This window comes from Miniopterus schreibersii (genome assembly GCF_964146895.1).
Source record: "Miniopterus schreibersii genome assembly, chromosome: 6".
Lineage (NCBI taxonomy): Eukaryota > Metazoa > Chordata > Mammalia > Chiroptera > Miniopteridae > Miniopterus > Miniopterus schreibersii.
Window position 1 is genome coordinate 47,435,448 of NC_138107.1, and position 14,270 is coordinate 47,449,717.

Consider the following 14,270-nt stretch of genomic DNA (forward strand, 5'->3'; position numbering starts at 1 on the left):
TTACAAAACAAAGTCTCTGCCCTTCTGGAGCTTATATTTCTAACAAGAGACATAATTAAACATAGATATTTAACATCTTAGATTGTGGTAAGCTTTAAGGATAAACAAGAATCAACGTAAGGGGATAACAAGTGATGGGAGCCAATATTTCAACTAGGATGACCAGGAAATACCTTTGGGAAGGCAACATTTAAGCAAAGACTAAATTAGTAAGGGAGGGAACCACAAAGATATATGGGGGAGAGCATTCCAAGAAGAAACAGCAAATGCAAAGGTGCCAAGGCTGGTGTTTTCACCGGCTCAGGAACTATCAGGAGGCCAGCTGGCTGAAGCACCGTGGGTCACAGAAGGAACAGCAAATTGATTTAGAGGTAGCTGGGTTCCAGATCACATAGGGTCTTGTAAGCTAAGGTAAGGACTCTAGATAAAATCTAAATGGGTAACAAGCCACAAAAGGAGAAGAGTAACATGATTTACATCTCAAAAGGAACATATAAAAGAGCAAGGTGTTTGGGGGAGAAGGAAAACGTAACCATTGTGACTATAATCGAAAATTTTTACAGTAACATTATGAGGCAGTACGTTAAAGAATAGAAAATTGGCCCCTATTTGTTGTCATGTTTTCTTTATTTCACTTCACAAGAAGTTACTCAGTACCAGTCACTGTATCAGATGCAAGAGACACAGGAATGATTAAGGCAAATCCTGCTGTGAAGAAAAAAAAAGAATTCAAGACTTCATTCTGAAGGTAGGAAGGAGCCACTGAAGGATCTTGAACTGAGGAATGAATGGTATAGCTGAATAGCGTTTGGGGAAACATTAATCCAGTAATGGCAAAAAAAATGGGTTAGAGCAGAGATTTTCAACCTTTTTTATCTCATAGCACACATAAGCTAATTACTAAAATTCTGAGGCACACCAAAAATATAGTTTGCCAACCTGACAAAAATAATAGGTATAATTCTGATTCATTCACACCTGACAGCTATTGTTGTGTTGGCTGCTGTAATTTTTTTTATTTGACAATCTAAGGGAGAAGAGGTCAATGGCCCTGACTAAATAGCCAGGTATTGCATGTTTCATAAATTCTTGCGGCACACCAGGGTGCCTCAACACACCAGTTGAAAATCGTTGAGTTAGAGTAAAAACTGACTAGAAACAGGAGAAACCTATGTTGAAGCTTCTGTACAAGCTAATGTTTAATTCAAGTTACTTTATGAAGAAAAAAGAAAGCTAACAGTAATTATTTGCCATTTTGTGAAAGAAAAAGAAGCAGTCTATGTTAACTGCTACTGCTAAGTTTTGGGGGGAGGAAACAAAGTCAGGAGTAACAGTTAATTACTACAGAAGGACAGTATAACTTGATTTGAAAATAGAAAATTTAAGTAACAAAATCCAAAAAGGGTTGGAAAGCTGGGCCTAGAGTCCAAGAGTACATTCTGACTCAGGAATCACTCTGCATGGTAGTTTAAATGTCTCTTACATGTGGTACTGTATTAGATGCTATTAAATATGGTCCTTGCTCTCAAAGAATGAAAAATTCAGTGCTGAGACAAAGGTAAGCACAGAGTATTAAAATGGACAAAAAAGATCATTTGGATCAACTGGGGGGTTTGATGAAGGCTTCTTGGAATAAACAAGCCATTACCAGGTTATGGAAGTTGTGTTAGCAAACTGAAAAATAAGTAAAAGGAAGTTTCAGAAAGTTGAAATTACATGAGTGAACCACAGAGACATGAAATTGCATGGTGTACGAGGAGACTCATCAGTATTACCAGAAGACGAAAGGTCAAGGGCACAATGATGGAAAATGAAACTAAGATACTGATGGGGACCAGGTCATGGAGGGTCATGTCACCTAGAAAGTTAGAGCTACAAGTAAACAGTTCTTTCAGGTGAAGAGAATCAATAGAGAGAAAACCAACTTATAGACCCCACATGTATCTTCCCAATACAGTAGTTTGTTCCCGCTATAACCCAGAGCTAACAAGGACTACCTTATACACTCATACATTTAAACACTTTGTGTAACTGCACAGGGCTAATGTTACCATGCTATCTGTCTTTGAAATATTTCATTAAAAAACCCAGCCTGGTAAGCATGTGCACGTGTGACATGGTACACAGACAGATACACATACTACTCATTACAACGTACTAGTGATACACTTTGCCAAGGCTTGAGTGCTATTTTACGTTCTCATCTAATAAAAGCAAGCATGACACACCAATCTAACATTACTGGCACAAAATAGTGCAAATGCTCTCAGCAAATGGGTGCTCTACTGCACTTTTCTGAGTTGAGTAAGTTTATTTTGTTATGGTCTCTGTTTTTGTCATTTAGTCTGTGTCTAGGGGAACAGTTTAACTTATGATCAACAAGTAATAGTCCTGAACTTAACACAGATTCAAAGAAAAATTATCATGCTAGAATTAATATTTAAGTTTTACAGCACCTCAAGATGCCTTCAAGGAAGTGACTAAGGGTAAAGATAGCATTTAGGCTTGGTTCAAGCCCTTTGACATTACAACTATAAGATACTGTAGGCAGATAAATGTTATGACTTAGGAATTTCTAAAGGAATAAGAGAGCAATCACCACCTGACCATGACAACTCCTTTCCAAAGGAGTAATGCTACATAATCCTGTACTGCTTATATTCAGTTAGGGTGCTCATTTCCAGGAACTCATCTCCAAATTTAATAGCAAGTATGTGGGTGTAAGAAATGGTCTCAGTATAAAACTAGTCAGTTTCCAGGTTTGCCTACTAGCAGAACATCACGTGCGTGGGTGAGATCATGAGTTATGATCCAGGATCTTTGTCCCTGACATTAGAGGCACTTCAGAGGTAAGGCTGCCTCTGTAAGAAGTCTCACAATAAAATAGGCACATATTAGATAAAATACTAATGTTGGCATACTGATCTTTGGGATTTCAAATATGATTCTCTTCCTCGTTAACTATAATTGAGCAAACATGCATATACTGTATCTTATCTAAAATTATAAGCTATGTATAGAATTTGCATACAAAAGGAGATGGAAAAAACCTTAGGAACTGGTGGCTAAAAAAGGAAATCAGAATATATATTTATCTGCAATACAGGCAATACTGTGAACAGAATATTTATAAAAATTGCCTTTATTTTGAAACAGAGATCACAGATCTATCAAACTTAGCAACACTGGAGCCAATAATTACTAGTGATAATAAACAAATCTCACAATCTTTAACTTTCCCCTCCCTCTAGCCCACATGCTCCTCCTACTTCTCTCTCTGTCTATTCCATCATACATGGCCACAAATTCTTTGCCTCTCCTTGGATCTAGATCTGTGATTGCTTTGACCAACAGACATGACACTATGTGACTCCAAGGCTTGGTGATTAAAGACCAGGGAGCTTCTGCCTTGTTTGCTGGGAAAACTCAGTCTTAGAGACCTGAAATGCCACCTATAAAGTATAACTACCCTGAGAACACACTTTGGAAAGGCCCTAGGTAGCAGTTGAGTCAACTGTGCCTGCTAAGCCTGTCCTCCAGCCATTCTAGCTCAAACGCTAGACATGTTAATGAAGAAGGCACTCAGGAACTGGATCCTCTACCTTCAGTTGGTATAGTTCGCAGCCCTGTGAATTACCCCCAGACAGAATCATCTTAGTTAAAGGCCCCAGACATGGTAGAACAGAGAAGAGCTGTCCTTGGCTTTCCAAATTCTTGACCTAAAGAATCTGTGAGAATAAAAGAGTTGCTGCTGTGGTGTTTTATGCCACTATGTTTTGTCAGGGTTACCCACTATATACTAACTACTATGTAGCAATTAACAATTAAAAGATATATATACCTGACCTTAGGGAATTCACATATGGGGAAGGGAAAGCAAATATTTTTCTTCATTATAAGTATAACCAACAGGTAGTATCTGCAACACTGCAAAGGCAGACTTAAGAAAAAACAGCCTGCTAGGAACCATCTATAACAATCTCAGAAATTCTAGACTTGTTTTAGGACAAATGAATTGCAAAGATAAGAGTCATTTGAAGAAAAGCTATTGTATTTTTCTACCTGTCCTCCAAAACAGCTATATCAAGCATGTACTGAGACAGTTTATGTTTCGTATCATATTTACTCTCCATAAATTTTATTCGGTTCTGTTGCTTTCACATTTCAACAGTTTTTTTAAAGCAAGTTTTATTTAAATTTTCCCTAGAAATAGAGTAATTAATATGTTTGTGAACCTGAGACCATCTTTTAAAGCTAATTAAGAAAAACGTCTCCCAAAAACTAACTTAATTCTCACCATCTCACCAGCAGGCCTTTCTGTATATCAAATACAGCAACTTAAAAGAAAAGCTTAATCTGAATTTTATTTTTAAAAAGCTGTTACTAGTCAATGTATAAGATCAATCATCAAAAAGAAATAAAAGTATAAACTTGTTCAGAACACACCTGTATTTAACAGTCAATAAATTTCTCAATTTTAACTTAGTTATTCCAGGTACTCAGTTACACACAGTCAGCTCTATCCTCAACAGCTGCAATTATTAGAGTATATTTTACTACTTGTGTTCAGTAAACAAGTAGGGGAATGTGCTTTTGGCTTAAAAGAATTCAGGATCATTTTATTAAAGGTAAAGACTCAAACATTTTTTGAGGTCAAATATTCCACCACAAGTTTGCTAGGGCTAAATTCCATTTTTGAGTACTTTTTCCTAATTGGTGGTAATAAATTCCCCAAAAGAAAGAGTCTAATGGTAATGTTGACTGATTCTTTAACTACGTGCACCCAAATGCTCCTGTCACAGTGAAATTTGCTCTGTAATTTACCTTAATGGACTAGGTGTTTCAATAAATACTGAAAATGTCCAGTCTCTTTTCCCTCCATTTAAATCAAATCCACTTCTAAGTCAAAAGACTGTACCAATGTATAATTACAATAGTTAATGCATTGAGAAAAGTGGCATTCTTTGATAAATAATTTTTCTAAAACCTCTTAAGCATTCTGCATCCTCAATATTTCTCTTACACTCAAGAAATGCAGTAAATTAAACAATAAGACACTATTAACCACTGCCAATTGTGATAATGGATCTAAAAACCTTATCTTCAGCTCCAATAGTGACTAGGTTTTCAGTTCAAAACAGTCAGTCAAAAAGGACCCAGAAATGTTTCAGAAAGAATTTTCTTTCTCAAAAATATAATCAAATTTTAACAGCTTAGTCACCACCGTAATATAATGCTAAACCTGGGATATAGGTTTTGGGTTATGGGTTAGAAGTTTATAAACCCCTTGAAATTATGTGTAAAGTTTGTATGTGTAAGTTTGTTTATTTTTATGACGAGAGGCTATAGTTTTATGAGAGTCTTAAAAAGGTCTATCTCAAATGAACTGAAACCTACCAATTAGATCTGTCATTCTTCTTATACCACTTTATAAACATCTAAGTACAAGCTAAATGTTTCCTCTAGATTTCTTACCCTGAATCCTCCTTTTATTTTCCTACTCATTGCCTCTCCTGTCTCCAACAACCCAGCTGTAACATCTGTGTATCAAATACACTAACCTAAAAGAAAAGCTTAATCTGAATTTTATAAAGAAAAAGCTGTTACTAGTCAATGTATAAAAGCAATCATCAAAGTCATCAAAAAGAAATTAAAGTATAAACTTGTTTAGAAGAAATCTATATTTAACAGTCGTCAATACATTTCTTAATTTTAATTTAGTTATTCCACGTACTTAGTTATATACACATTTCTCTCTAGAGATGCTATTTGCCATGTTTACTGTAATTCTTTAAAAAGGAAGAAAAGATAGAAGGGGAAAAAGTTTTCCTAAAAGATTACCCACTGAGTCAGTGATCTGTGAGGGTTAGTATGAAGCTCCATTATAGGGGCTGAGAGCCTCAAAGGATTTTGTTATGTCACTAGTTTCTTTTTGAAAGGTTTCAGCAAATGAGCCATTTTTTCTAGTTCTGCATGCTTGGGGGCTTGATACATGTTATTTGTACATGACAGGTTTCATCTGCATAGCACCACTGGTAACATTTATCTGCACATCAAAAAAGCACGCCTCACGTAAAAAAATTATGCATATACTGGGATAAGAAGTGGTGAGTAAAAGATCTATGATATCTCATAAAATGAAACCAAAATACAGGAAGATCAGCAACTGGGTATAAATGTGCAAGAAAACTATAGGAGCATATATACCACAAAAAAAAGGGGGGAAAAACAGAAAGGTCTTTGTTTACAGTGATAAAAAAGTAAGACTTTGTTTTAGCATACTGTGAATTTTAACTAGAAATGGGGAAAACTAATTTACTTCAAACAAGATGAAACTTTAGGATCAACGCTTCATACAGCTTTATGACCAAAAAAGAAATATTTCAAAATAAATTTTAATATAGTTTCCATTGTTTATTAACCAACAAAAGAAAACTAACCCCTGAAATTTATCTTGTGGGGAAAAAATGTTCAGATTGACCGTTGCTGCGGTTCACAATTAAAAACCTTTGCTAAAACTTAAATTCCTTATAGGAATGCAACTTTAGAGAACACAGAAACAAAGAAAAAGGTAACCAAATTTAAAACTACTTTCCTTTCAGAAATGATAATCAGCTTAAAAGCATCCCTGTAAAAGATTCTGAAAGGAGGGCACAACCTACATATTTGAATAAAAAGGTAATAACAAGGTTATTTCCAAATTTCCAACAGATGATATATAACACATTCTTTTGAGAAAAATCAGTATTTTTTCTTTGTGAAGAAGTGTACATCAAGTTAAAGAGTTTGCTTCTATAATTCATCATCTTTCAGAACATAAGGCTATATTAGGCTCCAATAACCCCCTACTAGATACTCTTCTCAGCATTTGGTAATATAGACAGTAGAACTAATTTTCTGTCATTCAGGAAGAACTGTTGGATCACTACACTTGTATCATCATCACCTCTGAAACACAGCAAAAATCACTGTTAGAACCAATGGTTTATTAGATCGAACCCACCATCAACAATGTCAACTCTGCCTAGCCGTGTTAACAGGAAAATGTTTTACGAGTTCCACCAGTGGGCATCAATTTAACTTCCAGCACCAGCTCTGCTGTAAAACCGTGAACGTAATTTATAGGGTGACCTGCGTGTGTGGGAAGCAATATCTAGGTGAAACTTCTCACAGTCTGACAAAATGCTTTGATTTGCACCATTCAGATGAATGAGCAAAAAGAGTTTAAGCAATCACCACCAATAGCCTTTATCTCCAAATGCAGTAAAAATTTATTACTCTATGAGTGCAACCTATTGCTTTAGAGCCAGGCTTGATAGAATAGAAATGATTGGATAAATATTACATTTTCAACTGGTACACATCTTGTCCATTAGGTTTAAATATTGGACAAACTGAGTGTTTAAGATAAACATCAGTCTTAGCTGATTCCATCACATAGTACATTTAGAAAGCCTCCAAATGTTTCCATAGTAACATGTTTGTGCTTACATATAGCTGAGGGTACATGTTCATTGCCAATTAGGAGAAAGTAAACTGAGAGAGCACTGAACTCTTCCTAAATAATTTACCTTTATCTTTTACTTAGTACTTAACACAGTTGACAGTATTTACTCATCAATATTGCTTGAATGAAGCAACTGAGTAATCCATCACTCAAGCAGAAAGGGACGTGAGTAAATGACGCATCTGCCTATCCTAAATAACAGTTTACTATTCAAGCCCTCTGAGAAATTTTAAACTAGCCTAGATTTCATACTCATGGCTACTGCTATGAGCTCAGGGAAAGATATTTACCTGAAAACCTCTATTTGCCTCCAAAATCATACACCTTTAAAGATGGCAATGGGCATTTCTGACTTATATATACAGAGGACAGCTCTCGCAATTACTGTTATATGACTTTTAAATATCCCTCTAGCATATATCTTCAATGCCTTTGGGCTCCTGAGCAACTACAGTAGTCTTGACTAACCTGATTAACTCAGTGTTCCTTTCTACTCTTTTCTAATTTGGTTTGACTAGATACTGCAAAGTAAATTATATCATCTCCAGTTTGGTGATGGAAAAAAATGAACTCAACTGTTAAATAACTTGATCAACAAGTAACGAAAATAGAATTGTAATCCACGTCTCGTTCTGGATCATTTTCCACCATAAGCCACACTGAGGATCTTTGTTAAAGATGAGACTGTAGTAATTAAAATCTTACACCTGAAGGTTTAAAAAAAGTACCAAATAAAATAGTTAAATTAAACTTAAACACACACAGAATTATTTATAACAGGCATATCTTTATAATACTCCTATTCACCAGTCTTTATTCATGAAAGAAATAAACTACTAATCAAGGGATCTTACTGATCATTAACCCTGGCAGTTCAGCCCTTTTCCTTAATCAAGGTGCCCAGCTTTGTCCTCATGCATTTTGTTTGCCACATTAAAACAAATGATGATTGCAGCATGCAGAATGGGTATAAAGCAAAAACCTACCATTTAGAAACAAATCATCCTATATTCTATACACAAAGCCATTTGTTATAGTGCTACTAGGAGAGACTGAAGCATTTAACTTGGGACACCTAGCAAGACCTTTTAAGCTGTTTTTCTTATCTTGTTCTTCAAAATTCGAAACTAGAAAATCCCACTTGACTAGAAAGTGAAAAAAAGGGAAGGAGGTTGTCCTTTCTAGGGTTAACAGATGCTTTTTGTAAGATTTTAGATGAGATTAACCTTTTGTTCACAATAGGACTGGTTATTGGTTTTATTTTTTTTACTGTCTTTAACTCAGGTAAAAATCAATATAGAGCGAGACAAAGGGCTCTGGAGGGCCTGGCTACACCAGCTTTTGGTTTGGCTCCTGCACAATTCTACAACATGCTGAGGCTGGGAAGGATTAGCCTGCTTGTGTTGAGTAAACCGATGCTACTCAATAAACAGTTTCTGTTGTAAACCCCTTAGGACGTGCAAAGCCACACTAGTTGGCAATAGACCAGATAAGCTGCAGAACCAGCTGTAATCTCATTTAGACCTGAGCTGATCCTCCTGTCCTTTCATTCCACAGGATCAAAGCAAACCACTGAGGAGGCAGCTGTATCATAGCGGCTCTGCTTGCTGGATGCAGCAAACATTTCATAAATTCCACTCCTTGAAGCAAGTCTCTACCTAATCTACCCAGAGCTGGGACAATCAATGAATTTCTGAATTCATTAGGCTGATTATTACAGGGTAACCATTTTCTCTCTGGAGAAATGTGAGGACTGCAGGCCAACTTTACAAAGCGGCTCCTATTTCTTACCAACCTTTTTTTTTTCTTGAAGGGCCCAATTTTCCCCCCACAATATCAAATAAAAATGGTTTAAAATTACTTAGCTCAGTCTCTTTAATGCATACTAACCAGAGAACAATATATGGTGTTGAATTCCTCCAGATGTAGCAGCTGACCACCACTCAAATGCACCCAAGCTTTAACAGGGGCCCACATTTCCATGCTCAACAACCAAGGGAGAATGCCAAGCCATACTGTGAACAACACCATATGCTGGCCCACAGTGATATTCAGAAAAAATATGTAGAAAAGATTTCTGCAGTTCATTAGAGAATACTACTTAACATTTATTTTTAACTTTTCCATAAAACAGAACACAACTTTTAAAGTGCTCAAAAATGAGAAAATTATTTCAAAATAAGCATTTCTTTTCCCTCCTTTCAACAGAACTAACACCTTATTATCTCATTTTACTGGAAACTTCCTTTAACAGAAAGCTAAATTTCAAGTTATAAATTTTAGAAAGTAGCCACCACTCCCAAGTTTATAAGAATACTAACTGGATGTATAACGGACACTGAAGATGCAGGTATTGGGTATCACATGACAGATCACTATACAAACTAAACATGAAAGAAATGAAACCAAAACAGATGTGCAGGGCTATATATAAAACATCAGCATTGAAAAAAAATCAACTAATAATTTAAAGCTGAATCCCAGTAATTCTATGGAACATCTAGTCAGAGTTGGAAAAATTTTTTTGTATTTAGGCTTTGCGACCATATATGGTACCACATATTCTTGCCAGTTTACAAACCTTTAAAACTGTAAAAACCATTGATAGCTCAATGACTGAACAAAAACAGACCATGGGCCAGAACTGGTTAGTTGCACCTTAGTTTGCCAACCCCTTCTAGTCAAAACTACTCACTGTACAGCCAAGGACACAAACCCTGGAACATGGGTGTCGGCAGCGAAATTCAGATCCACTGAGTCCCACCTGGTGTTTTTCTACTGCCTCCCAACATTTACCCCAAAATTATTTCTGGAAGAAAATGTGTCAAGAATCTACTGTATTTTAGAAACATTTGAAAAAGATAATCAAGTATGCCTGGGACTTGTCAATCCAGATAACATACTAAAGTGATCGAACATTAACTGATCCAATTCTTTGCAAGGGAAAAAATGCTGCATTTAATGAGTCACCTCTCTCCAATCCATTCTTCAGATATAAAAAGGTCCCTTTTAACATAATCACATAATAACAGCAAAAGTGATAAATATCGAAATCTTAACTCTTCTAATATTTGCAAAATCCAGATCTTTGTAATAACACAATAGGAAACTGCAAAACTATGTAATTATATTTTAATTGTATCGTGAGGCATGCATTAATCACAAAGTTTAAGTACCAAGGATAGAATTATAATAATTCTGTAAAACAAATTTAAGCTAGCTAAGTAGGTCAGAACCACCAACATGCAACAGGAGACCTCTGGGAATTTATCAGTTAATGGCTATTTATGTGCAAATGAGTGCCCTCCAACCCTTCAAAATCCTGTGTAGCTGAAGGGTATTTCTGTTAACCAGGAACACTGCTTAACTGCAGAGGCATAAATTAAACTATTTTATTGGAATGAGTTTTAATTTCTCTACTTTTCTCTTACCACACTCCCCCTACCTTTCTAGAAGCACAATTTACAGAACACATTTAACAGAAGGTAAAAAAGAAAAAGGTGGCTAGAGTTTTCAAAATTGGTCTCCTAACCCCGACATGTCCATGCAAACACCTGCAGTAAAATGAAAACATTTCTTACACTTCACATCTTCCAAAGGGGGTATACATTGTTAACAAAACCAAAAACTTCAATAGAAGTGCTATATTAACACACTGTTTACAATGAACTATAATAAAATAAAATTCTATTTTATATCCTTATATTCTTGTCTTACAGGAAACAAAGAAATTCAATGGAGTTTGCATATATCATCATTTTTGTTATGAGTCAAACTACATGCCTATCAAAGTATACTCTGGGAGAGGGGAGCTTTTACTCTTTGTTAAAACAAAACAAAACAAAACCCCTAAACACCTCATTTCTAACTTGCCTCAAAAGAAAATGAAGCATTTGGATGTCTTCTGAAGGGGTTGGGGGATAGGCAGAATAAAATTTTCAATGTGACATAATAATGATTAAAAGAAACCACTAAACATCTATTGTCAGGACCACGTCAAACTTACTCAAGAGGTATAATAAGGCTGGATACTGTCTAACTTTTAGATTTTAGATGAAATAACAGTTATCGAAAATTACTTTTTAAAGATGTAATACCTCAGAAATTTAAAAGTTTTAAGTTGTGCTAACAATTCCTAGGAGTTCTCATAATTAAATGAAAAATAAAATATAACCTAATACAAGTTAAAGACAAGTAAAAGCCAAGATAAGACATCCAGTATCTTTAAAATTACAGTATTTTATAGCACAGGTGAAACCATGGCACTTTAAGCTAGAGTAAAAAATGTAACCTTTGTGGGAACTCTATTTTAAACACACAGGTAATAAAAGTTTGTGGTAAAGTCCTTCAAAAGATAAGAAAAATGTTCCACTCATGGTGCCATAATTGAATTTTCTAGTGTAAGTTAATTATAGCAGAGCAGATGATTACATCAGGTTTGCTTCTGATTAACATGCTTTGGAAACATATTACTTCTGGATTCAGAGAGAGATCATCAAAGGTATCAAATGCAACACTGGACAATTATGTGTGTATATAAATAGGGAACAGAAGTCTCCAGCCTAATGCCATGTGTTACACTTAAATGTAATACATGTAAGTCATAGGAATTAAGATGCATTTATAGCCTGAAAACATAATTTCATTACAACAGTGTGCTTTTTGGAAGAAAAATATTAACTACAAAAGATAAATTTTCACACAAATGTAGCCATCTGTTAAAGGTCATCAACCCATTTCAAAAGGGAACTTTCAGAAGCTATAGAGTAAGGCTTACTTGAGCTCCCCACACCCCCTTTTGGTTAGGGGCAATACAGTGGTCATGCCAGAGTCTTCCAGTCACAGGCAGATTCTCAGTCAGATCTCTGTAACAAGCACCGCCCGAAGGCTTAATTAACCCTGCCCAGAGATCACAAGACCTTCTGTTATTGAAGAGACAACAGATACATAATTGGCTTGCTAAAGGAATGCCAAAATTAAGAGGTAGGCCTCATATTAGGGCTATCCCCTCCAAAATGATAGGACAACAGTACACAAAGAAGAGAACTGTGCAGGTATGTGAAACGGAAGTCATTAAAAGTTACCAACTTTGGCATTTATATGGCTGAAATAGAATGAGGGTGATGTAGTCAAAAGCACCAATGAGAGAAATCCTAGACTACAGGATTAATGAAAAATTTTAGCAGTCTGGAAAAATTAGCCACATATAAAATTTCCCTAATTGCTCAAAATGTTGCTTAAAGATTATCACCTGACTATAAAGCACTATCCTGAATCATCAGATCATCACTTTCTTTTATTCCCTTTTATCAATCAGTCCCAACTTCAAAACTCTTTCCTACCCTACTGTATTTTTTAATTACTTTTAGTTCCTTTAATATAACTCTTCCTACCATATTGTAGCTTTAAAATTACTTTTAGTTTTTCAAAATATATTTTTGTATTACTAATCTTTTTTTTAACCACAACGGCTTCCTACCTAGTATCCTTGCCTCAAGTTCCCTTTCAATCCATCATGTGTATTATTGCCAGAACTATCTATATAATTATCATTCATTCATTCATCCATTCATTCAAAAACTTTATTAAACAACCCTGTATGTCAGGCACTTTAGCTGGATACCTAGTACTGAAGATAAAAATATGAAGGCAGATTCCCTGACCTCAAAAAGTATCATTCTAGTGAAGGAGACGGATCGACAGATGACATTTCAACCAATAAATGCTCTGGGTGATACAAATATGTACAGGGTGCACCAGGGGGGAAGCCACTTGCTGCCTGGGGAGCCTGGAAACTCTTTAGAGAAGTTGCATGTTTCCTTAATTTCCTGCTCATCCAGGTCTATACTCTTGCCCTAATTTCAAAGCCCTTCAAAATCTGGTGTTGCCTTTCTACTAAAGTACATATCCTCGTCTTTCATCAAACTAATTCTTCATCAGCCCCCCAAAATATTTAACTCCTTACAACTTCTGATTCTTATTAGATCACTCTCCTATCCTAGCATTTTCCTCCCTTCCTTATACAACTTATATAATTGCCATTCTTATATCCCACCTTTTTCAAGAAGCCTTTCCTATCCTTTCTCCTGGCAGTCTCCTTCCTCATCACAATTGTAAATTCTATTTCTCCTTCAACACCCAGTTCAAATGCCACCTATTTCATATATGTGTGTGTGTGCGTGTGTGTGTATATCTTTCCTAAACCTCTCATCCCATCTTTTCCCTCTTTCTCCTACTGATAAATGACATACCTTGTAGTATTCATTACTTATTTTCACTTTGAAATACACTAGATTTATATGTCTTGTTTACTAAAAAATAATTTCCCGCCCGACCAGGCGTGGCTCAGCGGTTGAGCGTCGACCTGGGATCCAGGCGATCAGGGTTCGATTCCCGGTCAGGGCACATGCCCGGGCTGTGGGCTCAATCAATGACTCTCTCATCATTGATGTTTCTTCCTCTCCTTTCCTCTCTCTGAAATCAATAAAGATATATATTTAAAAAAATAAATAAATAAAAATAAAAATAAATAAATAAAAAATAATTTCCCTAAGAACAGTCTGTATCTTTTTCCATACAAAGAAGTATTTTGCATTAGTAGAGCTCAGTAAGTGTTACTGTATAATCCCATTTACTAAATTACTACAATTTCCCATTAATGTTTCTTATATTGTTTGTGATATCATTTATTTTTAGCTAGAGAATATCTGGTGCCTCTCTCAAGTCCTACCTAGCATCAGATAAGAAAAGTCCTCATAAAGCA

General features: G+C 35.6%; 1 protein-coding gene across 3 annotated transcripts in view; it reads right to left on the bottom strand.

Moving 5' to 3' along the window:
• The window catches only part of MMS22L (MMS22 like, DNA repair protein), a 99,292-nt gene that overhangs the window by 34,400 nt on the left and 50,622 nt on the right, over positions 1–14,270 (bottom strand). The gene's annotated exons all lie outside the window — the stretch shown is intronic.